This window comes from Neopsephotus bourkii, unplaced genomic scaffold (genome assembly GCF_033783945.1).
Source record: "Neopsephotus bourkii isolate Nb327-2 ecotype Australia unplaced genomic scaffold, CSIRO-AGI_Nbou_v1 NB_741, whole genome shotgun sequence".
Taxonomy (NCBI): Eukaryota; Metazoa; Chordata; class Aves; order Psittaciformes; family Psittacidae; genus Neopsephotus; species Neopsephotus bourkii.
The window spans coordinates 2,696,596-2,723,375 of record NW_026901239.1 but is presented as its reverse complement, the minus strand read 5'-3'; the positions used below and the strand labels follow the sequence as shown (position 1 = coordinate 2,723,375).

Sequence of the window (26,780 nt, the reverse complement as noted above, 5' to 3'; positions counted from 1 at the left end):
CTACAGCCCGCTTCCCACGCCCCGCGGCCGCCGCACATCCCCGGTGCCCCCCACCGCTCCCGGCCCTCCGCCGGCTCTCACCGTGCCCCGCGGCGCCGGCAGCTCCCGCGCTCAGAGTCACGCCGAGGGAGGGCGCCGGAGCCCGGCGGTGGCGGGTCCCGGCAGGTGCCGCCGCGGGCACCGCCCCCCGCACCGCCCCGCCCCCCCCGCCCCGCAGCGGCCTCAGGGAGGGGTGCGCCCTGAAGCCCCCGTGAGCTGGCGGCGCGGGTCTCCCAGCCGAAGGGGCAGCGGGCTCCCTCGGGCTTTGCCTGGTGTGTCCCGGTAGGAGTCACAGAATCGTGGAATGAGTCGGCCTGGAAGCGGACCTTAAAGCTCATCCAGTTCCAACCCCCCGCCACAGGCAGGAACGCCTTCACTAGACCAGGTTGTTTCAAGTCCCATCCAACCTGGCCTTGAACACTGCCAGGGATGGGGCAGCCACAGCTTCTCTGGGCAACCTGTGCCAGGGCCTCACCACCCTCACAGGGAAGAACTGGACATTTAATCATCAAATGAGCTATATTAAATTAATCGAAAACCTAGGTGAAGCTGTACTGCTGTATCTCATAAAGGGAGATGACAGGCAGAGACAAGATAAATCCCTGTAATTTCTCGTATTTGCTGTGAATAACTAAAAAAACTCTTTCAAGCCATGGAATGATTTGTGTTATACACTGGTAAGGAGTTGAAGTTTAAGGCAGAGATCTGTACTTGTAATGCCTCAGTACACTGAGGCTGCTGGGAGCACCAGAGGAGAGACCTGCAAGTCCATGGGGGAGCATGACACATATTCACCAAAGGAAAGAAAATACCTTTTGACCCAAAAGAGGTGACTGAAGGAGGTGCTGGAAAAGCTGTTCTTCACAACATGCATAGCTGGACTATAAGGAATTTTTTTATCCAGAAATGTCCATCCAAAAGCATCCCTATTTTATAGAGGGAAAAATTAACTGACGGAGGAAAAGGGATGTGCCCTTAATTCAAGTGGGAAAGGGTCCTACTCTCAGCCTCCTGCATGGTCCATCTATGCTAGGGTAGATTATGCTCAAGCAGCTCTACTTTTCATGCTGACCGCTCTTCCCCTACCTGCTAACTCCTAACCATCAGCCTCCAACGCTTCATAAAATGATTCCAGATGGGTTTATTTAGATTTTAAACACTTGAAGTGTACTTTGCATCTTGGCCAACAACTCAAAGACACCGAGTCGTAAACAGCTTCCCAGCAGTTACCAGGCAATGAAACAAAGTCCTTTTTCGGGATGTAATCATAAAAGCTCACAAACATTTGTCCTTCTGTGATAAAAACAATAAGAGGAAAATTACCACCCATGGCATAAACCTGAGACTTCCCATAACCTTGGAGTATTTATTTAGGTATTATGTACTTGTGATAGCACAGGTAGCACCTTAAGACAGATGGCAGGCAGCTAGCCCAAGTGGGAATGAGCTGTGAGGGATAGTATCAAGCATATTCTGCTGACAAAAGGAAAACTGCAACATAACTTCCAGCCATGCCACCTTGCAATGTGACCACGGCTTGTCTTCTAAAGTGAACAGGTAACAGTGGGTCAGGCCAACATCCATGCTGGAGAGCTGAGGTGCTGCTGATGGACAGCCGCATCTAGGAGGAGCTCAGTGTCCACAGCTGACCTTGTGTCTCTCCTGCATCAGTGACACTACATCTATTTTGGATTAGACTGCAGTATCTCATTCTGCAGGATACAACCAGGCTGCACGGTAATGAGCTGACCCTAGGTACCATCATCAGACCAGTGTCCTGCTGAGTGGTGGTGGCAGTGTCCTCACCACCCTTACACAGCTGAATACATTCTGCTCACATCCAAAGCCATGTTCACCTCTTGCCAGGTGATCTCCGGTCCTTCCACCAAACACCAGCTTGGAAAATTGCTCTTTGGCCATGGTGCAATTCTCTCCGGATCCTGCTTCAACAGAAAAGGGTTTTTCCACTGGTTGGTTGGAGCAGTCACACTGTCCTCTATGGGCTTAAGCGGCTGCTGTGTCACACACGCAGAGGAGGGCCACCGCTCCAGCACAGCTCAGCTCCCACTGAACTACTTCCATAGGCTTTTACCCAGCATGGACCAGGCCAAATGCCAAGCCCTTTAGTGCTTATTCTGGGAAGAAAGTCCTTCCATACAAAGAAATGAAAGAATATATATAACAAAGCATAATTTCTCCAGCAGGTGACTCTGGTGACACCAGTAACAAATGGTACAGCCTGCAAGGAGTAAGGATGAGGGGGAGAACTCAGAGGGCAGTTTTGAACATTTTTTGGCAGGATTTTGTTTTCTTGCTTGCTCTTTGTTTCCAACAGCAGTTTAATCCTATTTAATCATAACAGTAGGGTTCCTACAGTCTCCCTCAACAAACTACAGGCATGGGTATACTGTGTTTTCAAAGTGAGAACACTTTGAAAACCGACGTCCTTTGACTTAAAAGAAAAACTGAAGAATCTGGAGCTGGACTCTCCCATGACTTTCTGACATGTTTCTCCCAGCTGTGGCAAGTTGCATTAGAAGCCGAATGAAACATGTCAGAGATGGATACGAGTACGTGTTCAGTGGATGCGGTGAAGGCCTTGACCATCTCACTGCCCCTTCCAACCTAGCAATGTTGGAAGTCAGACTGAAAGCAGGAAGGCAGTTTCATTTCTGTTCCCACGTCACAGCCAACAGCTGAGCTGGAGCAGGGGGAGAGCCTAAGAAGAACTTGTGTACACACCACCTTGACATGCATTAGCTATGTTTGCCCTTGGGAGTAGATGAAGACGCCCTAGGGCTATGTTTGCACCATTCTTGCAAGTAATAGTTGGGAACTGGTTGCAGGAGCCATCACAATACCTTTGGATGGTAAGGGGGAGAGTCAATCCATGGTTGTGATGATTTGAGGGTCAGGTTACAGCAGCCCACTTTGTGTGCCATCTATTTGTTCACTGTCAGTGACCACTTGGAAATAAAATCTGTAATTCTGGTCAGTGTACCACACAACAGGAGCTGCACTTCCTGTCAAATCCAGTCTAGGGGCATTACTAAGAGACACAGAGGCTTTCAGGCTATTACCTCCTTCAGTTCGTGTCACTGATGGACTTGGTAATGGAAATGAGAATAAACCCAGCAAATTTCCTTGAGCTGAGGCCATTACATATCAGCAGGACTGACGTGTACAGGTGGTAAGTGGGTATAAGCACCCCAGACCTGCAAAGCACTCAAGCACATTTTTCAATTTGATGAACAGCTCCCTCCACATACCTCCCTTCCCCATGTATTCCACAAGAAATGACAGGAATAACTGTGCTGTGGGGAACCAAAAGACTTGGACATTCAACCAGGAGATTTTTCTCTTTTGCTTTTTTCTAGTTGACACAAAACAAACCCCGAAACCCCTAAATGAACAGCAAAAAAATCCCAAGGGAAATAAATATTATGTGACCCAGTGGACCAACTGCAAATTAAGGAAATCCATAGGCTAACTGGCAGAATGAGAAAGCCCAGGTATTACCGAGAATGTGAATGCCAAATGCATTTTTCAGGGGCTGTATTCACCCCCATGCACCCAGGCCCTTCATTGTTCAATGCTGCTCAAGCCAACAGCAGCCAGTGCTCCTGTTCTCCACCTCCCTGTCCCCAGGCTCCCTGGATGCCATGTACTGCCCTGCTCAATGAACAGCATGCTCCTGGGGCACTGGATAACTGAGAAAACTTCCTTCTTCCTCCTCAAATAAAGCTGGGATGTCTCCTGAGAAGCAGGGGACCACTGCATGCCCACGTGCCCTGGTGATGGCACTGGAAAAGCACACAGCCCCAGATCCCTGTGCTCCCCATCATGCCACACCTCCTGTCCTCGTATCATAGAATCATAGAATGGTTTGGGTTGGGAAGGACCTGAAGATCATCCAGTTCCAACTCCCTGCCATGGCCAGGGATACCTCACACTAAACCATGTCACTCAAGGCTCTGTCCAACCTGGCCTTGAACACTGCCAGGGATGGAGCATTCACAACTGCCTTGGGCAACCTGCTCCAGTGCCTCACCACCCTAACAGTAAAGACCTTCCTCCATATATCTTACCTAAACTTACCCTGTTTTAGTTGCAACCCATTATCCCTTGTCCTATTGCTACAGTCCCTGATGAAGAGTCCCTCTCCAGCATCCTTGTAGGCCCCCTTCAGATGAGGTCTCCAAGCAGCCTTCTCTTCTCCAGGCTGAACAACTCCAGCTTTCTCTGCCTGTCTTCATACGGGAGGTGCTCCAGCCTCTGGATCATCCTCATGGCCCTCCTCTGGACTTGCTCCAACAGCTCCATGTCTCTTTTTTCTCACAAGACAAGCTGCTGGACACAGAGCCGAGCTACAGCTGGTTCACAGCAATGGCAAAAAGATCCTGTTTGGAAGATGAAAGCACAACGTCAAATGCTCCAAAAAGAACCTGTCTTGTGCCTCTGATTTATGCCACTGGTTTGCTGGCTAATGCAGATGCCAGGCTACAGTAAATTTGGACATGTTTGTGCATTTTCTCAGGCAGCTGGTGTGAAACATGAGACCTGTGTCACGTTTGCTGGTGGAGGAATGGGAGGCATGGGATGGGCAGAGGAAATTAGTTTCTGAAATAAGGCATACGATGCGTGGAAGGAGGATGATTTCCTTTGAGGAGTTGTTTGCAGTGCTGATGTACCCACACACCATGAAGAAGGAGAGCGAGGAGGGGCTGGAACCAGGGCTATCAATCAGAGCAGAGCAAAACTCCATCAGGGGAGGTTCAGGTTTTGCAAAATGTGCCCAGTTGCCTTTCAATCTTGCAAATGTGAGCCACGAGCTGTTCAGAGCCAGGATGGTTTGAATTCAAGCCCATAAACCTGGGGGAAGTTTAGAGAAACTCCACATCTTGGGTCATCTCCAATTCAAATTGACTCCCAGAAGGTGAGGAGGTGTGCAGAGAAATATCACAGACTGCTCCCTAATGGATCTATGCTATTTTTCCAGTGAATGAAAGTGATTTTTCTTGGATCTCTCTCACACTGCATATCTCAGAATTAAGACAGCTGTGAAAAGAATTGAGGAACCCTGCAGTAATGACCATAATCCGTTACTGAATTTTCTCACAGATGCTTCTCCCAAGTAAAATCAGTGAAAAATGAGTTCAAGACTTAAATGAATTTGAATGTAAGACATTTGTAAGGACGTTCACTCTATGTCAAGGGCAATTTGGAAAGAAATTATATATTCACATGTGCCAGCTCAGGAAAGGGAATTCTTAATGTTTTTATCCAAATATCCCATCCTCTGCACTGAAACTTTCTAGATTATGTCCTTAAGCTTTTCCCCCTGCTCTTGGAACAGCAGTCACTGTGAGCACCACTCTGTGAGTGGACATATCCCTAAGATATAAGTGATGATCATGGTGACAGCATGGAGAGGAAATAGAGGAAAGATTCCTAAACACACTAAGGGGAGGAAAGAGGCAGAAAACAGATGTGGATCTATTTTTCCTCTAGCATCCTGGAGAGGTGAAAGGAAGGCAAACAGAATGGCAGCTCCTTCTTGCTGTGAAAACCTCCTTTTTCCTTCTGAGCTACCGACAAGCAGATTTAGGGAAGAGGTAAAAAGGACATTTGTACGGAGAAGAAAAAGGAGGAGGCTTTGAAGACCTAATTTACAGACTCTGTCCCAAGTCACTTCAGTTCAGCTGCATCATAAAAGTCTGACAGAGATCCATGGGCCCACAACAACCTGCCTAAGACACTGCACACAAAAACAGTCACTGCAATCCCCCCATGCCCAAATGCAGGGGGCTGGGAAGAGGAGGAGGCTGCAGCTGAAGGCTTGTCTTCCTGCTCACTAATAAATTTAGTTTACAGAACCCTTTGTGGGTCCCTTATAAGGTTGTTTGTTGATTAAAGCGGCAAACAACAAACTTAGCCTTAATTTATGCTTCTTTTAACATTTCAAGCTTAGGGGTGGTGCTTTTTATAGAAGTTAATGAGGCAGAATAGGTTCTTTATGGGGAAGATATTTTCTCACCAAATTAAAACCTGTATTTAACATAAAATAATGAGACGAAGGTGGCTTTTCTTTCCAAAGTAAATAAATCTCAGAGCAGGAAACTTCTCACGCACTTGGAACTGTCCTTATCGGAGAGATCTGAGAACTGCAGGTTCACAAGATGTTCTCTCTATGCCTTTTCTTTTTCATTTTGCCTTCCTCCTTTCACCAAGATAGCAATAAAGCATTATTTGCTGAAAACATGCAAACAGCTCCTGTGTGTGAGAGCAGGGAAGCAGTGGGAGCTCAGCAAAAAAAAACATCCAGTTGCCCTTCACTACAGCAGAGTCATGAAAGCCCACGGCAGGGACTCCATAACCATGGGGGTATTGCAGGCCTGGCAGAGAAATGGGCCATATCACTCCACCTTAGACACCACACAAGTCCTAAAGTAGCTCTTAGCAGAATCGCATGGAAGAGATCGTTTTCTAAGAGGCAGCTTCCTTACTGCCTTAAATCTACTGCTTTTCCCCAGTCTGGTGTAGCAGCACAAGGAAAATAAAATACCTGAGTGAGAAGCTGCTTTGTGTCACAGGTAATCAGCACAGGATGTTATTAATTAGGGACAAACAGGCAGAACAAGGTCCCCATGTGGTAGGAGAGCATCAACTCTGGGTCCTCTTAGCATTGGGAATGAAAGCCTTCCTTTCATTGCAGGCCACAGGCACACTCAAGAAGGATAACCCTGTTTGTCTCCACCAGAAAGACTGAATAAACGCAGGTCTCCCAGGTGTAAAAAGCTGACTGGTGCAGTCTTTGCCATGTACAGTGGTGTATATCCAATGGTACCGTTTTACAGTGAAATGACAATATTTTCTCTAGAAAGAAGACCACCTTTTGGCTTATCCATTACCAAAAAGCATTTTGATTTTTACTTGTTGCTAAGTCATCCTTATTTTATGGATAAGAACGGGGCTAAGCTTACTCAGGACCACATATACAGTATTTTCATAGAATTACAGAGTCCTAGAATGGTTAGAATTGGAAGGGACCTTAAAGATCACCCAGTACCAACCCCCTGCCACAGGCAGGGACACCTTCCACTAGAGCAGGTTGCTCCAAGCCCTGTCCAGCCTGGCCTTGAACACTGCCAGGGATGAGGCAGCCACAGCTTCTCTGGACACCCTGTGCCAGGGCCTCACCACCCTCACAGGGAAGAACTCCTTCCTCAGATCTCATCTCAATCTCCCCTCTGTCAGGCTAAAGCCATTCCCCGTTGTCCTTTCCCTCCAGGCCCTTGTCCAGAGCCGCTCTCCAGGTTTCTTGTAGCCCCTTTAGGCACTGGAAGCTGCTCTAAGGTCTCCCTGGAGCCTTCTCTTCTCCAGGCTGAACAAGCCCAGCTCTCTCAGCCTGTCTCCCTAGAAGAGGTGCTCCTTTCCATCCTCTGAAACCTGTACCACAAACAGCCATAAGTAGGCTGTAGTTTCCCGCAGGACTCCGGGAGCTTTGCAGCAGTGGCAGGAATGCTGTCTCATCCTCCCCCTGCTGCAGGCTGATCTGGGACAAGGAAGTGCAGTGCACCTGCAGCCTGCAAAAAGCTTTGGCAATTCTGGTTGCTTTATGTAATTGAGCAACAACCCACCTCAAATTTCAAAGCAGTTTAAGACCCAGCACTGTCACAGAAGGGTATGAATGGGGCTGTTTTCTTATCTCATATGCAAATCTCTGTTATCACAACGTTGTTCCTTGTTATCTGCAAACAGCAGGATTTTGTCCACTTCCCTGTCTTCCCTGATCATGGAAAATGTATACGAAGTATAGTCAGAGAAACTTGAGCCAAGAGCCACCACTCCTTGTGAAACCACACACTGCAGGAATGAGAAAAGGAACTCAACAGACATCAGAAAGTCAACACCGAGGGAAATTCCAGTGTTCCGTAATGGCTCAGGAAGATCAGGCCCTAGAAACCCAAATGCTGTATGTGGCTGACTTGCAAAGCAACTCTGTTCGACAGAGGGAAATCAGCCAGAGAAGAGAGAGACCTGGAAAAAAAAGAAATGTGCTCTTCCTTCAGCCCCTGAAAGCATAGCAACAATGCACTGGCATTTGCTATAGACACGGATCCATGGAGAGGCATAAAAGCACTTCAGAGGGAGGTGGGAAAGCAAGGAAACCATCCAGATATCTCCGCAAAGAAGTCCCCAAAGTCCACCAGGTAGAAGACAGAGCATCAGAAAGGGAACAGACTCTCTGGATTGAGCTGTTTAAGATGCATATCTAAAATACCCAGCAGAAAGATTTGCAAGCTGTGAGACCATACAAAGTGCCAATGCAAGAGACAGGCAAGCAAAGGAGAGATACTTTGAGGGCTAAAATCACATCAGGTAGACAAAAGCATTTTCCAGCATGTGGCAGTTTGGAGGGATTCTATAATTCTGTGACAGGAAGCAAAGATTCTCCATGAGTCTTCCTCCTTGCTCACTGTCCACTCATCCACAAAGTGCAGTCTGCAATTCTCTGATACACTGAGCATCACTTGGGCTCTCCTGCTGGAGATAATCTAAACAAAGGAAAGATCTCTCTTCTCAGGTGCTGTGGACGTGATACCTGATTCAAGATTGTTGAACTGAAGACTTGAGCACTTCTAGCTCCCCTCCTCACTTATTATTGCTCCAAAGAAGGACGCATAGCACTTACACTTTCCCTTCTAATTAAGACCTATGAACTAGACTCCAAATCAGGCAACATGAATCAGAATAACTTCTTTTCCCCTCTATCTCTGGTGATGCTGGAAGGGAAAAACCCTGTGCTGACCTTGCTGGTTAAAGTTCAGGTTGTCTCAGTCATGAGGGAGAAGCTGCACCTCATTGCAGATACAAACAGAAATAGCTGCAGTGTGCCTTGGGGCAATGAAAACGGGCCCACAGGCTTGTGAGTTCAATCCTCCTCGAAGCCATGTTCTTTGACCTTGAAGTGGGATTTCAGCTGGTCAAAAATTTACTACAGACATTGGTTCTGTTCAATGGAAAATCTGCAGGAAACTTCTACCGATTCACTGACAAGGTTAAAGGTAAACTGAATTGGTTTTAGGTTCTTTGGAATGAAATCAGAATCCTCCACATCTCCCACTCAGAAAAATAATTTGGTTTGGTTTGGCTTGGCTTGGTTTAAGTGACCCTGTTTGAGGCTTTAAGTCTTTCATTCACTGCTGGGTTTTTTTCACAAGAGTCAGTATCTGAAGTGAGGGTTCAAACAGGTTGCTACAGGAGGAATGAGGCTGGTGTTTTGGAGAGCAAGCATCTCCTACTTAAATGAGAAGCTGGAGGCCTCCTGTAAAGCCCTCTACCTTGAATAAATACCTGTTGTGTGTACAGCACTTATGATTAGCTTAATAAGCCAATGGATGTCAGTGTTGCTCTACATAAATCAAAATGGGAAAGCAAGAAAGATAATTAAAACAAAATGAGCTTCTGGGAGAGAGTTGCAAAGGGTTTACATATAATAGAGTCTAACCTCTGGTGTGCCAGTTGGGATGAACAGCATCTTCAGGGGCTTCCTAGGGCGCGTCTAACATATCATACTGTTAAGTACAGAGATAAGGTCAGGCTAATAGCTATGTGTAAAAAAGGAAGGCTATTACCAAGGCTAACAGAGATGCAGAATGGAAATCAGACATCAGTGTACAGATGACAGGGATTGCATAGCAACTTCTGCTCTGCTCCACACTCCATCATTTCTGCAAACTGCAGGCTAAGTGGGAGAAAACACTGAGAAACTGCCCCAAAGTCTGAAAATCAGGGTAGGCTTTTATGTGGATTTTGCACCTTGAAAGCCTACAGTGCACACTCCCTTGAGATATTTGTGGGATTGGAAAAGAAAACTGCACAGCAGCTTTGGGATTAAACAACAGATACTAGGTCGCATTTCCCAAAACATCCAGCAGCTCATGTGTCTGCGGTTTTAATGTGTCCTGGCTAATTTGGCCTGAGTCTGAAAAATAGGACTTAGTCAGATGAATCGGAAGTTATAAATCTCACAGTTCCTCCCAGTGTACCACTTCATTTGCAACCTCCCCAGATCCTCAGTGGGAAGAAGTTGATTAGTTTACTAGGAAGGATTCATGCTTGTGCAGCGTGATGCCCACTGCTCGGAGAAATTAGGTCACTGAGAAGCTATTTTAGTGATTGCCAGAGATGCAGCTGCTGTATTTCTAGGTCACTGGTCACTCCTGCTTTAGTGGCTTTGTGAAGGTTTAAGAAACAAATGGAGTTTTTGCTTGCATTGCCATGTGCAAGTCAGTAGCCTAACATTTGATGAGAGGTGGCTTTCAGTTGTTTCTCCCTGTTTCAGTGAGGGATGATTTACATTGAATTACTAGCAAAGCTCAGGGAAACCAGTAGAGAAAGACAAAACCACCCAAGCACAGAAAATATGTCCCATCCTTATGCATTTGCCCTTGATTCATAGGGCAAAAGGAAAGATACAGGTCTGCAAACAGCCCCATCACAGTACCCAGTCTCCAACAGTTCTAAGACACAGCCACCTGTTTGGGACAGCCACCAGGCTGTGGTGAGACGGAGCTGCTCCCAGGCAAAGCTGCTTCCTATAAACCCTCTGAGAGTCCACAGTCTGTGTCCTGCTGGTGAAAACTTCTGAAACTTCAGTTTATCTAATATAGACACCTTCTCAACTGCATTATAACCTCTGTGGGCTCAGTTTCATGTTTATTATACACACATCGTGTCACGTTCCACATGTAACATTCCCTTTTTGGTTTGCTCTGCCTAATTGCTATTTTACTTTAGAAGTATGTTTTTGCTGTTGCCACCTCTTCCACTGAACTCCCTAAGAGGTCCTGTAATCTAACGTAAGAGCGAGTTAGGAGCGCTGACTCTTATCAGCTAGTAATTAAATACAGCTTGCACAACCCTGATGTAAGCTCATGACAATGAGGCCACCACACCATAAGTAGCTTTTGGCAGGATCCCAATACCCTGACCACCAGGGTCACCATGATGTCACCCATAAACAGAGAGAAAAGTTTTGAATGATGTGAGATAAAACAAAGAAAAATGTTTGGAAAGGTATCAGGAGCATGAGGCTTCTTATTCAGATCTAATTCTGGCAAAAAGTAAGAGCTCTGATCTCACTTGCCCCATGTATACATGGACCCTAACTCTGTCACAAGAGCTCAAGTCAACTCTAATTTGTTTCCTGAAAGGACTACTACTTAATAAATAGGGAAAGACAAGTGCCTGAGGCTTGTTGAATTTAAAAGGTCTGAATGCCAAAATACACTTGGGATCCCTCAAAGTCTTGATAAGAAGAATAATTCAATTTCTTTCACATGCTGTTTCACAGGTAACCACTATGCAAACCAATAAAAACAAAAAGTGAACTTTGACTGTGAATGATTTAGCAATGGGAGAGCAGTTCAGCTACAAGCCACTGAAGTGAAAAACTCTCAGCTAGTAAAGGTGGATTCAGATGCACAAATTATCATTACCAGGTTTGTAGGTCAAGTATGTTGTTATAAGAGATGTGACTTGCCACTGACCAGCAGCATGTAACCACTGAATCACATTACTTCAGTCTGCTCTCCAGCAATGAACTTGGTCTGAGACATTTTCAAGATGCTGATGGAATGAATTGATTTGCTGTCCTGTCTGATCCCTTAGGACAGTCTGTTTCATCACTCTGTCTCACAGCACAGCCTGAGCTCATGTAAGTTTCTCTCAAGAACTAGAATCCTGTGGGTTACCATTTAGAATAAACAGGAACAAGCCTGTGGTAAAGTCTGTGTCATGCACTGCTGGGAGTTACTGTTCATACCCACTCTGAGACACAGAATGATGACTCCATCTTCTCTGACCTGTTATTAGTCCTTTATGAGACATCTTACCAATTACTTCCTGAAATGAGAACTACACTTATCATATATGTACAGGCACACTTAAATGAACATTTACTTTTTTAACTTTCAAATCCTCCAGACTAAAATTTTGAAGTGCCTCCATTTCCTTTTACAGTAGGATAAAGTTCTGCTTCCCCTATATAGATCAAGTCGCCATCTACCAGTCATCAGGTCTAAATAAACCTTCCACTGTGCTTATGAAAACAATGCCAGGTACAAATCATGTGGTTAAGTGTTACTGATGAAATTATGGAGAACAGAATTTGCTCAGCTATCTCACCAAACTGAGGGATGAAGAATTTGGCAAGTGCCAAATGTCAAGGGTTTCTTTCTGCTCCCAGAAAGGGTTTCTTCTGCTCCCATCGTTACTTGGTGAAGCCTGGCTTGAAGGCTTTCTTTCTGCCAGTACTGTCCCAGGCAATACAACAAGGCATGGCTGGGAACAAATCCTCCTCTTCTTCCCAGGCATCACATGGAAGAGTTGGCCCCATGCTCTGGGCACCACAGAGGTGCTCAGCATTACATGCTTGCCACTAAATAATTACCATTCCTGGGCTGCTCATCTGCAGGTGGGAGGTGTGAGCTCAAGAATGGGAAAGGAAAACAATAAAGATGTGGCTGACTCCCTGCAAAACAAGGCCAAAGCTCAGTACAGTGGAAAGAAACTGTTTCCTTTAGCATCAGTTTCTAAGGAGCTGCATCAGTATTGCAACTTTGGTGCCATGATAGTATGATGGCAGTCACCCTGTACTGTCATGCAATTAAACTCTTGTTAGCTTCCAACACTGAAAGATATTGTGGATTATTTACATTGGAAGAGGCCAAGTAGAGGAAGTCACACTTAACAGTTCAAGTAAACAAGAAAGAGAAACACCTGAGTCTCTAACAGGTAGGGAATGACTTATTAGTAAAACACCTAAATAAAAATACCTATGCTCAAGTATGTCTAAGCTACAGCTCACAATGATTTCCTTGGGATTGTCATAGATATTAGACACCTTGGAAAATCCAAGCAGTTTTATTTTAATTCCCAATCACTTGGGCCGCAAGAAAAGTAATCACTTGAACAGTGAGGTCTTCAGGAATTACAGAGTAATTCAAGACTACATGACAACAGAACTCTGAAAGAATGACCATTTAATACTTGTTCAGCACCACTGAAAACAAGTGCATGCCCTCAGTGCACTCTCAAGAACAGAGAAGCCACCCTCTGAAATACCTCAGAGCAATGTGTGCCAAGCATGGTGACACCAGCAGACAATGTCCTGGCAGAAAAGGAAGGTGACCTGTAATTTTATAAAGTCAAGATCAAATTATAAGCTATGCTGTTCTTATAAAGCAAGGCTGCTCCATACCTGGTATCATTAGTTCCTAACTCCGGTTGGGTGAAAATATATCACTCCACCATGGTCATTTCTGTGTCTCTGCAAAGGCAAAGCTGATTGTTTTTTTTGGAATTTCACCTGGAAGATTGAAAATTCAGTGTGGAGTTTGGAAAATAGATCTCTCTGAAGTTTCTAGTACTTCAACTACTAGACCAGGTTAGAGAGGGCTTTCAGCAAACTTGTCTAGTGGAAAGTGTCCCTGACCATGGTGGGGAGGTGGACCTAGATGAGCTTTAAGGTCCCTTCCAACCCAAACCATCCTGTGATTCTATGGTTCAGTTGCATACACAGCCCCTGAATAAACAGACCAACAGAAAAGGAGCAAATATCATGTACTTCATATTATTGCTGATCAAACATGCAACCCAAGTGAGCACGACTTGTCCGAATGACACAATGCCCACCTGTAGTTAAGCTCCTAGTGTGATATGATGCTATTCTGATCAACTTATCGTCTATAACAAGACATTCAATGACAGAAACATGCCTTGTAACAATATGGAGACTATACAGAGTCTTTGCAGGGACTGAGCATGAGGCAAAGGAAGAAAACAAAGCATCCCATTGACAGCACCATTCACAGGCTGCTGCTAGAGGGCTTGTAGTAGTCTGGAACTGGTTGCATCAGCACAACAGATTCGACTGTGTTGACCTATACAGGTTCATGCTTTGAAGAAGAAGAAACAGAAATGAGAGGTAACAGCAAAATGCATCAACCCAGCTCACCAGGTCTGAGAATGTCCAATCCCTCACAAAACAAGACAGACAAAACAAGATGCAGTGAACTGCCTTCAACTGTCACTAAAGGGAGCAAAAGTTTTCATGACGGATGAGGAAGCCACAGCAAACGGTCTGCCAGGGAATGATTCACAAAAGACCTGGTGTGCCCAAGTGGGAAGTAAAATGCCAAACTGACTGTAAAAATTGCACAGGAGCAGCAAAGCCATGGAGCTGGGGTACGCACCGTTGTGATGCAGTCCAGAAGGCCAGGATCTTCTTAAGGGCATGCAGATTTGTCTGCATCGTGTGCTCTGCCAGGAGGCTGTTCTCTGCGAGAAGTGTGAAGTACCTTCACCATCAGTGCTGAAGGATGTGATGGCAGGTCAGGGGCAGGGAAAGAGAATAAGCCAGCCTTGCTCATACTTTTAACAGGCAGGCAGTAATAATGACAGAGCTCCACTTGCCAGCGGTCAGACAGCCAGAGCCTGTTAGACGTTCACATTGCAGTAACTCAGGGCTGCAGGCACTGAGCTGATGAGATGAGAGTAAAGAAGAGCGTTGTGACTAAAACAGTGAAGGAAAAGCAGAAGGAATGCAAGATGGAAAAGCTGGCTTGTTTGTTACATCTTAGAAAAGCAGTCATCTGCTATGAAGCTAATGGCATGCCCTGTGTTTCAGTGATCCTGAGCTGTCAGAGCTCTAACAGATCAGTGCTGCCTCACAGACTTGCAAAAAGGAGTGATGATACATTCCAGCCTCATACTGACACTTCCTTCAAAGCCTTAAACATTCTCTCAAATAACTATGACAGCTCCTATTTCAGTTTCTCCATGGTGCCACAGCTCCTTTGGAAATGATACTACAAAGAAACAGAGGCAATATCGGCAGTTCTCACATCTTCTCTGGTTTTGATCAGTTACCCTGTGTGTGATCTCTACTACTCATGAAGAGAGATTGGAAACACATTTTACTGCCAGTTTCACAACCACACCTACAGCTGCTCTCCACCCAGTCCTTACATTGGGAATTAAAGGCCGTGGTTGGGTAATAGCCTCGTCTTTCCTGGCTCAGATACTGCCTCTTCAGATACTGCCTTTACTCCTCTAGTCATGAGAACCAGTCCTGGGAAAGTCCTTTGCTTCCCTGGATGGAGTGATACTGCAGGATTGATGACTGAGAAAAAGCTGCTGTCACACAGGTCCCTCTCCTCCTTCCCTGCTGCTGCTTCTCACCTGCCCCGTAGAGGGAGAGATGAAAAAGTCAGGAAGAATTTGATGAAATGAATAAAGGAGCCCCAACAGAAATGACAGAGAAACCAGAGAGAAGAAGAAACCCAGAGAAAGGCAGACATGGAAATTGTTACAGGAAAAGGTCACCTTGCTGAATCACACACAATTTTTATGCATACTTTATGCCATTTTATCAAATCATTAATTTTCTCATAGAGGGTATTATAAAACAGTTATGAAAAGGATTACATTCCTTATTATATTCTGAAAAGAGTGGCTCAGTTAGGTCCATCATGTACCCATCCACATGAGGTTAAACAAGGTTTTCCTACAAGATAAGGGCATTTCTGCTCCACTCCCCCTGTTTGAGACCCTGAAGAAAGAAGGAATCATTTGACCTGTCATATAGATAGGGAAGCTGAAGCACTGCTAATTTATAGATAAAGATCTTTACAAAGGGGTGCCTAAATTCATGGCCTGAGTTTCAAAAGCACAGAGCATTTTGCAGACACCGCTTACTTCAAAGAGTCCTGCTCAGCCATTCACATGGCTGTGGAAAAGAAGGAGAAGGAAAACGATCCATTTTGATTGAAAGCTTGGCCTGTAGGTGAGGGTTAGGGTGGTTAACAGGGCTCTCTGGGCCGTGAGCTTTGCCCTGCCCTCTTGATGTTCTGGGACAGTGTGTATTTGCTAAATTTATGGTTCTTTCCCCCTCCTCATGCAAGGGGTCTATGTCTTCTCATTATATCAGTAACAGGAGATCAGTCTACCTTGACCTTCATTAAAGAGGTGCCGAAATTCAGTGTTTTCTTTAAAGAGTACATAAGCAGCAGGACAGTGCTCTCCTTTGATCTAAAACCCGCTTACATTACTTCCTGCTCTGCTCCTTCCCTGATCACTTTTGATATTGAACTCCTCTGGATGTCCCAGGGAACGTTCCACCATAAAGCCATGAAGATGCTGCATGGGCTGGAGGACCTCTGCTCTGGAGACAGGCTGAGAGAGCTGGGCTTGTTCAGCCTGGAGAAGAGAAGGCTTAAGGGAGACCTTAGGGCAGCTTCCACTGCCTGAAAGGGGCCAACAAGAAAGTTGGAGAGGGGCTTTTTACAAAGGTCTGTAGGGACAGGACAAGGGGGAATGGTTTTAACCTGACAGAGGGGATATTGAGATGAGCTCTTAGGCAGAAGCTCTACCCTATGAGGGTGGTGAGGCACTGGCACAGGTTGCCCAGAGAAGCTGTGGCTGCCCCATCCTTGGCAGTGTTCAAGGTCACCCTGGACGGGGCTTGGAGCAATGGGTTCTCATGGAAGGTGTCCCTGCCCGTGGCAGGGAGCTGGAACTGGATAAGCTTTAAGGTCCCTTTGAATCAAAACCAGTCTGTGATTCTATGAAAACAGTAGGACCATAAGCAAGGGAAGTACCAATAATCTTATTCCAAAACCAATATGTCCACTTAGCATCACTAATTACAGACAGCCAAGACAGATTCACAAGCCTTGTGCTGGAGACAGGAATGTTTTTAATTACATTTGCTCACTAGACTGCCAGGCAGACAATTGCTCTGTCATATTACCAAGTGTGGGTCCTCCCTCCTCATCATATACACCTCCGAACCTGTTAATGCTAAAAGCAGCTACACCCTGGATTAACAATGACCACGGATGCCAACTGTAGCCTTGCTACTACTTCACAGCAAGATGGTTTGCTGGGTGAGCTCTCCTCAAACACTGTAGGCATTAGATTTTGCCTTAGAATTTGTCTTGATTGTATTAACATCATCTGTCCGTGCACACACAGAAGCTTTGTGTAATGTTGCAATTAAACAACAAAACATAACAAGGCAGAAATGGAAGGGTATTGATTCACATCTCATATCTCAAATGTAAACCCTTGTGAACAGCACTCCTGAAAGGGAAATGAAATGTTCTGTAACTCGTGCTCTATGGTCAGAATTTTCAAGCTTTCATAAAATGTGGGAGGAAAAGCAGCATCTGTCTCTGCCACTGGCTTAAATTCAGGTAGGTGTGCAGGGTAATGCTAATATTGGGCATCTCTGAGCACATGCTGTTCTTTAAAGTTCATTGAGCATCATTTCTGAAATAGTTGAGAAGCCCTTATGATGTCAAGTAAGAATCATGGAATAGTTTGGGTTGGGAGGGACCTTCAAAGGTCATTTAGTCCAATCCCCCTACAATAAGCAGGGACATCTTCAACTAGATCAGGTTGTTCAGGACCACATCCAGCCTGTCCTTGAATGTCTCCAGGAATGGCACATCTAAGAAGCAGTGGCTAAGGTAACTGTGATGCTGAAAATAAAGTGTGGATCTTGACACACAAGACATGACCAGGAAAGGCATTGTATGACTCCAAGGAATTAACTAAAGCTAGTTACCAATGATGGAAGCAAAGGCCCTCCAACCACAGAGAAGAGGCACATCTCAAGGCAGTGTAAACATCCTTTTATTGCAAAATAAAAGCTGCATTTAGCTTCTTAATCCAAATTATTCTGCCTGCAGATCACAAGGTCAGGCTCTGAGTCAGACATTTCTCATGGTAAGAGAAAGAGACCATGATCTCTTATAAATGCTGTGTCATCTCTTTTTCAGAAGGGCATTCTATTTAGGCAAATATGTCAGTGAGCACCTTTGTCAGTATTTTACATTCAGCTGAAACCTTTCCGTTACTTAACACAACTTCATTCAGTTACCCATCTTGACCAGCACTCAGGATCCTTGTGTAGAGAAGTCCCATTTCTAATTTTGATGCAGCACAGAATAGGAGCATGACCTTTTCTTATGAACCTCCCGGTCATCCTGAACATGGAAAGAACTATCAGCTTCTGCTTTTGAACCCTAACTGGGGAGGTGCTTGAAGCTGGCACTGGCCATGGACAACATCCCTACATCCTGTGCACATGCTTCATCTGCAGCATGATGTGAAATCCACTATAAGACGACTTACACACAGGCTTACATGCTCTCCTCAATGCAGGTGGCTAAGGTGTTTGTCTGAAAAGGACAGTGACCCACCTTGCTTTGTACAGGGATCTGCTCAGCAAACCGGGTTTGCAGACTCACAAACCGTAACCAAATGGAAAATGGCATTTTTGCTTCTAAAAGGAAACCAAGTGTTTGCTGAGAGGGCACAAAGATTCCCATCTAACATTCTACCTCCTTCCATCAGTAGCACACTAAGACCCTGGTTCTTTGGAGGCAAAATGATTTCTCAAGGAGGGCATCTCAGTGGCAAAGAACTTGTTACTTCCAAAGATCAGAACCAGAGTTGCCTTTAGTCACCAGACCTCACATAAATCCTTCTCCCGCAGAGCTATCTACTTGGGTGATGTACTTTTTTTTAAAACAGTGATACTGAGAGAGCTTTGCAAGCTCCTTCACCTCTTGGAGAGGTTGAATAATGAAATGTGAAGCTTCAGTGTCACATCATGTAATTTCTTCACCAGTTCATTGGATATCACAGCGTCAAACTGCTACTAAGATTTCTTTGATGGCTGTCTTCAGTCTGCCTTACTGCCACTATGACAAAATTTACACAGGAGAAGTTACCTGTTACAGCCAATTGTATTTTTTTTTTTAATGTTTAAAGCAGGTTTGGGGAAAAATGAAGGCAACTTGGCATTCATCACTTCCAAGACACAACACAGGAAAGCACTTGTACTTACATTATCCCCAAGTGTACGCCCAAGAGCTTTCCTTGAAGCAGGACCAGGATTCCTTTTGTGAGTACTCATACATAAATGATGTTGCATTAAAACCCTGTCTGTTAATTTGGCATAACATTAGATTGAACCTTCCTGTTTCCTGATGGCAGAGATGCTGCAGAATGACCTTCAGCCACACTGGCAGGATCTGTCAATGTGCTGGAAAGGTTCATGGAAGGCAAAGTCAATGTGCATGATGGGATCTGGCTCTAAATGATCCTGTTACAAAGTTTTCACGTGTTTCTGAGAGGAAATGAAGTTACAAACAAAAAGTAAATGCTTTGTTTTGAGCAAATATAATATAATAATAAAAATAAAATACAATCATAGTCTCATGACGAAAGCCAGTGCCATCTGACTAGGTGGGCCTGGGAAATGACACCACACTGTCCTGTGGAGACTGCTCTTTAGTTACCAGGTTTGGCCTGGAAACATCTCTCACGATGGCCTACCTCTTCTCTCTGGGCAGATAAACCATGATGAAATGTGTGACATAACATCTCACCATGAAACCCAGCCTTCTACTGAAGAGACTGAAAGAGCAAGCCACCTAGGATGGAAGTATTTTGGCTTTTAGTCTCCAAATTTCCATGTGTTTTTCCCCCACTTCCAAAAGGGTTGAGGGGCCAGATCTCTGTCACAAGTGTCTGGTTTGTCTGGTGGGCTCGGGACTGCCAGACCCACCCATGTTACCACTGGTAGACTGTTAGTTACAGACGGATAATATTTACAAGAATAAAAAAGTGAAAATGCAAGTTTCAGAGCCTCCTCCAAGTCTGAGGGTTGTCAAAACTAGGGCTTTGGTTCAGTTCCAGCATTTTATTTAAGCCACTAAGGAGGTCTTTTTAACTATTATTATTTTCTTTAAAGATGGGACCTGAGACTGAATATTTCCAAAGTTCAAAACTGAAGCTTTTTTAGTTCTACTGGAAGTGATGCTGCTCCCATGAGCAGAGGCTGGGAGCACACATGCAGCATGTCACCATGGAAGCCAATACATCGATGCCAGCAGAAGATCCTTCTGCACAAGAAATGTAGTAAAAAACAGCTAAAATGACTGAGAGTACCTGGAGTCACCTGTGACACAAAGATGAGACATTCAAGGTTGTATTATTCCACAGGCAAACAGACATGCAGCGCACACAGTTATTTCCCATTTACTCCAGAATCAATGAGAACAGAATCAGACTCCAAAGTAATTGTTTGAGAACTGTTAGTGAACTTTCCCTATAAGTCTATGTAAAGCCACCTCTGATGAGCTACCCAACATGCATACAGTATTAATTTTAAAGGGATAAATAATGCAGAGCAAAGAAAAAATAACCAACCCAAAATATTTCATGCAGTCAACCCACAACTTTTCACAGTTATTTACTGGGTGGGTATTTTGGGGTCATTTTATAGGGTTTTTTAACAGTTTTAAACACAGTCCTACTTGATTCATTAGCTTGGTCTCCAGTGGATAACTGGAGGTTTTTACAAGCCTAACAAACACTCCACTATTACATTATTCTAAACCAAGCTATAATAGTAGGGATCTGCCATAGTTTGACAGCTGCTACACATACAGAGCTGGGGCTTGGAATTTTTTAACTTTCCTCTTTTTTCCCCCCGTTTTGGTGAGGGCTGGGGGAAGGCAGCCACAGGCAATCTTGGAACATGCTGGTTTGTTCTGTGCGTGTCTCTTATCCTCCAGCTTCTCAGATGTATTTTTCAGCATCCACTCAAAACCTGATCAAAACAATCCCATAGAGTAAAAGGTGCAGGCAGAGTCTTCCTGACACTTCTCAGGAATGCTATCCCTGGGAATTCTCGTGCCCTACCACCCACCCTGAGTATAACCTTCATAACAAAACAGGGCTGAATGCCTTCAGAAATGATCTAGGTCAGAGCAAGTGTTGCTCATGTTTTATCACCCGGGAAACTCAGAAACTTTCCAGGAATGAAGTTATGGGAGCTGGGCAAGGCAGGGAGCTCTAATGTACTGTCTCTGGCAGACAACAAGGCTTCAGTGTCAAAGCAACACAACGCCAAGGGCAGAGAAAGCTGAGAAGAAAACTGCCCTGAGAATCTGCAGGACACTGGTTACAAACAGGTGGCTGAATGCTGAAGAAAGAGACACAGAGAGAACAAGCAGAAAGACACAGGCATGAATGGAATATATTTTACAGCCTGGCATGAGGAATTTAAGGAATTAAGACGGTCCTTTCTTGTTTCCCAGCTTAGCAGAAATGTTCAGGCTTTAATTATCACTCATCTTGTTGATGGAACATAAATCCCCAAGAATCCCCTTCTGGGGCACTCTACAGACTTTGACTTACCCAACACCCAGAAAGAATTTGGGTTGGTGCCTGACATTGCTGTCAGCAAGTAAGAGAAACTGGTCTTAGAGGTTTTAGCCTCCTTTGTTGATGTCGGCCTGCAGAGTTTGAGGACATGAGGCATATTGGCATTAAACTAAAAAGCCCAATGTGCTTTTGCCCTAAATTCCAGGGTGCTACTCTGTGACAGGAGTGCCACCTCTCTCTCTTCCTCCAGCACATGGTCCCTAAATCCAAGGACTGATGCTGCGAGGCTGTGGGTGATGTCCCTGCATGAGCACAGGGGTAATCCACATCACTGCATGGCACCTACTCACATTCTCAAAGTTGGTCATGATCTCAAAAGCTTTGCTGGATCAAACCAGAATATTTGGCAGTGCACAGGATTGAGTTACTTTGGGAACTGCTTATTTTGGTAAGCCTTCCTATCTGCTGATCACCTTCATGGCATCACTGCCTGTGAAACGCATTGCTAGAGTGGTTTGCCTGCACTTTGCATTGCACTCTAGACTCCCAATTGCAAGCAGCCTGCCCTTTAGCTTAAGCAACCCAGTGAACATCCCCTGTAAGTGACAAAGGCAATGAAATGATGAGCAGAGCAATCTCCAAACTCTGGGACAGATCAGAGTCAGACTGAAGTGTAAATCATGCATTTTGGGCTTGCCTTTAACTGCATACTTGTGAGTAAAGTGAGTAAGGAAAACCTCATGGTCTCCAGGCCTTGAGCAGCTCACTAAAATTAGGGGGTTTGAGCCCAAGGTGAGTATTAACATCTTCAAGTCTCTTTAGCCCAGGTTTCAAAGAAAATCTCCCTCTAATTCACCTTCATTTCTGTTAGAGTCCAAACAGGTTTAAAAACACTGTCAGGTGAAAGATCTGAAGGCAGTTAAAGCCCCTGTTGTTTGCCAGTCTGACTTTAATCCCCCAGCCATGCAGAACGTGTTTTGCCCTTTGCTCTGAGCTCTCACTATTCTAACCACATTTCTTGGGCTGTATTCTGCTCCATTTGCTCAGCCTGTTTCCTCCACTGGGGTCACAGGAATGTGGCTGAGAATAAATCTATCAGCTAGAGAGAAACCTCCTTTTTACATCTCTAAGGCCTGCTGTAGTTTATGCAGAAGATTTAAAGCAACTCATTCCATTGTTCCTGTGCCCTCCTGCAATCTACATTCAATGCAGGAGCTGGGTTTTATAGCATAAACCAAGGAGGTTTCTAAATAATTGAGCTGACAAACTGGTTGGAAAGGTTGTGCTTCCAATCTGGCAAAGAGGCAAGCTGGTCCCCCAACCTTAGGAACAAATCCTGCCCTCGCTCTTAGGGAACAGACATCGCTAACATCCCCTGGATCTACCAATGTGTCTGGTGATAAAGGCAAGTAATCCATAGGATGTCTCTTAGAGATTAGGCCCTGAAACATCAGGAATCCTGCTTGGCTTAACCTTGAAACACACAGGCTAGCAGTCAAGTAATTGCCTTTTAGGTTGTTTTTTTTTTTTGAGGCATGGGCATAAGATGTGTGGACAATTCCCAAGGATTCTCTTTCCAGCCTCTACCCCATCCCTCTCTATTGCTCCAGAAGAAGGGACTAGCAAGATGTTTGGTATCTGCTTAAGGAGAAGGAGGAATCACTAGAACCAGTGGCAGAACTCAGGAACAGGGAAGGGCTCCACAGCTGCACACCATCACAGTGAAATTTTCCTGAAGGCAATCAGTGAATGCTTCTCCTGGATTACTCTTACAAACTTTACTCATTCCTGTCTTACAGAAGCACAGCCATGAAGCATTTCCCTCCAGCATGAATGAAGAGTGCTTTGTTCAGCCAGCAAGCAATCCCAGCAGCTATTATACTGCACTCATCATTTCCCAGGAGGGAAGCTGAAATGGCAGTGAACTGAAAAATAAAAATCTTCTCACAAGGCAAATTTTATCCTTGGTGAATCCATCTTTGAACACTGACTCTAACAGCAAATTTGAGTAAGGAATCTGAAATGTGACAGCATGAACTCAGAGCTGGCATAATACACTACAGTCATTTTCATTAAAAAGATAAGATCATTCGGAGTTCTTAGGCAGCTTATTGTAACTATGGACCCTTATTCATTCTTTAAAGAAGCCATTTGTTACAAACTCTCCTAATTCCCCACACACACAGGGGTAAGTCAGATGAAAGATGTCTGCTCATGACAGAAAATATTTTAATGGCTTTGAAATTAAATTAAGATCTTCTTTATGTACACCTTAACATAAAAAAATGCTTAAGTCTTTTCTTTTAGAAAAAGTAAAGTACAAACCCAGTGCCACCCTGGAGATGAGTAGCAAAGCTGAGAGCATCACTGCACTGAGAGCAGTGAATCAGTTCTTTGGAAATGACATGGAAAGTACAATCATCACAAAACCAGTCAAACATCACATTTGCTTCTTACCATGAAACAGAAACAAGAAGAATCTTACAGGTGGATGGAAAGCACTTGCTAAGCTCATCTGTTTCACAAGTCTCTTGAGCAGCTCCAGACTGCAATGGCCTCTTCCAAAGCAGCTCTCAGCACAGCCACTTGGTGCTTTTCAGACACAAACACTTCACACCAAATGCACCTAATAAAATAAATACAGTTGAGCCAACTAACTCCAGGCTGTAACTTCACAGGCAATACATTTCTGTCCCATATGAATGTGGCCTTCTGGGTCAGCCCTGAAGGCTGCAGAGCTGGATTGGTATGATGGGAACCTGATACCACAGGGAGTACCTGATACCACAAGGTGCATGGGGAGATTTCTGCTGCCTGAAGGCCTGACTCTGCCTTTTGCTCTGCTTTTATGGCAGCAAGCACTGCTGGTTCCTAACCCAGAAGCAGAGCTCCTATCAGATACAACCATGTAGTTAACAACTAGCAATGATTAGAAGCCAGTATCCTGAGTCAGAGGCCAGTGCTGTATCCAGCACATCTCACTGCCCACAGCTCACATGCATGTCTGGTTATTTGAAAAGTGCTTTGTCTTAATACCCTCATTTCAGCCACTTCTTTTCAACAAAGCATTGCAGGGCTAGACCTGATCCAAAGTATCCACTAGGTAGGAACCAGTCATGAAGTTGACTAAGCCATTTATAAAACAAAGATATAGGACATCGCAAAGGACTTGCTTCACCTGACCATCTGCTAAGACAGAAATTCAGGATCAGTCATGAATGTCAAGCAAAGTTGACATTGCTGGACTTTTCTTTATTGCCTGGACAGCACATTACCTCCCCAGGCTGTCCATTCCTCAGAAGCTCAGACAAAACTGGAAGGAGAACAAAGCACCTTTCACCCCATAGCACGTTGTGGGTCAGAAGGTCGTAAGAGAGCTCAAATTAACCTTGCAACTGCTGCTAAAAAGCTCAGGGCCCTGGAAAATACTCCTGTGCACATCTCCCAGAGCGTAGTTAGTGCTGGGAAAAACAAGGGTGAGTGTGAGCAGCACTTGGCAGTTCAGGCCTGCAAGCTTTTACCCGCATGAGTAATCCTTACTGTCTGATTAGTCCCACTGCAGTCATAAGAGCAGCCCATGTAAATCTGCATAAGGAGAAGAGGCCTTAGCACTGGCAACTGCTGAGACAGACATGCTGGTATTTTCACAGCCTCTTTGTCCATTGGGATTTTTCCACATTTGCCAGTCCATCCCTTTGGTTTAGCTTTCTTTTCCTCTAGTTGTTTGTCCTTCTCAGTGAGGCAAAAGCCCTTGGGAAGAGCTGCTGGTGGTTTCCTGGTGGCCCCCACACTGTGTAGGAGTGTCCTTGTTTAGCGTTGCATCACAGGGGATGAAAAGACAAAGAAACACCCTTAGGAGAGGCTGGGAGAAATAAGTATATTAGAGGAAAACCTGTTTACAAGAGCTGTTCCAACTCAGTGTTAACACATACATTAGCTGCTCAGGCTGTGCTGTCCTGTCCTGTCCACAGCAACTCACAGGGTCACTCCAGCACTTACTGCTGCCTCCTTAAACAGTACATGTAGGATAAGAGGCCCTTGCTTCACTACTTCCATCAACAGACAAGTCTTACCCGCAACCTGCTTTTAGCGACTAACTCTGCTTTATCTGTGTAAACCATGTTAAAAACAAAGTACCCCAAAAGACACATGGACAATTTGCAGAGCAAAACCAAACTCTGTGCTGTTCCTCACATCTCCTTTCCCAGCACAGTTCCCTTAAACAAGTGTGCAAAATAAACCTACTTACTTCTGGTTTACTCTGAAGCAATGAATGCACCCACACCCACCCATTCCTACACCATGAGCTGTAAAATGGCTTCCAGCCCTGTGGCTTATGATTTACCTTCAACTTCAAACAAACAAAGGTAGACATAAGGGAAGGTACAAAGCTGCATTTCCCTAGCTTCTCCCCTGTGGCAAAGCTGCTTTACCTCGTATGCCTTGTGGTGTGTTCTTAATTTCTGGTGAATCCCAGAGAGAGCTGAAGCACTGCAGAATGACAGAATCATAGATTCATAGATGAAGAATCCTCAGGGGTTGGGAAATGCCAGAATTATAAGTGTAAAAGTAATTTTCAGCAGAGATCCTGAGTAATGGTGCAAGACTTTCAGCTACTATCCCTGCCATCCCAGTAGGCTGAAAGTCTATTGGGATGGCAAGGAGCAGACTGCAGACAGTGTAAGCTTCACCTGATAAATCCTATAGCTTACAACACTTATGGAGAGCTACAGGTACCTGGGGTGCTCTGTTACTCATAATTTCAGAGATGGCGGAAATGTAAGCCAAGTTTGTAGTGCTCATCCCAAATGGGCCCAAATGGGCCCAGTGGCATACCTTTGCATTGCTAAGCTGCCTGTGCATTGTCTCTTTGCTTCTAGCCAGCACCTGCACCAAACAAAACACCAAGTTGCACAAAATTGCATAAGAGGAACCAGTTACTCATCATTATATCCTCAACAGGAGTCTGAAATTGTACACCTACTAATCAGACTTTATACAACGTAACTACAGGCCCTTGTTTTAATGTTCTATATGAGGAAAGAGGTATATATCTTTTAGGTATATAACCAAAAAGATGGTTTATTATTCTTTCCTTAAGCTTCCAAGGGAATTAGAGCTGGGTAAACAGTGAAAAATAACAGTAGCTGCCTGACTCCTAAATTTAAATGATGTTAAGTGTAGACAATTTGTATTTTTCTTTGCCCATAAACCTTCACCTGAAGGCTTGCTGTCTCTTGCAGAGCACAAGATAAACACCCATGTACTAAGACTGCACACAGGTCTCACATGAAGGGCTCAATTTCAGACACACCAAAAGGCCTGCTGTCCTCCATGGTGCAGAACTGAACTGCAAAAAGACAATAGATGCTTTCCCCACTCACTTGGGCTATGCTTAACCTTCAAAGTCTAAAATCACTAAAAGGCAGTATGGAGGTCCTATCCGCATGAGCAGTGCTAGACAGGGACCCAGCCCTTGAAAACCTTTT

At 44.8% G+C, this 26,780-nt stretch overlaps 1 protein-coding gene across 6 annotated transcripts in view; it reads right to left on the bottom strand.

Annotated features, from left to right (window-relative positions):
* SHROOM3 (shroom family member 3) overlaps positions 1-26,780 on the bottom strand; it is a 143,282-nt gene that overhangs the window by 48,169 nt on the left and 68,333 nt on the right. The window contains exon 2 of one of the 6 annotated variants that reach the window (XM_061354694.1): positions 23,777-23,917. The exons of 4 other annotated variants lie outside the window; for them this stretch is intronic. The gene's annotated coding sequence lies outside the window, so the exon portion shown is untranslated. Of the gene's footprint in view, positions 1-81; positions 150-23,776; positions 23,918-26,780 lie in introns of those variants that run through there. One more of the 6 variants, XM_061354695.1, reaches the window with a different exon arrangement.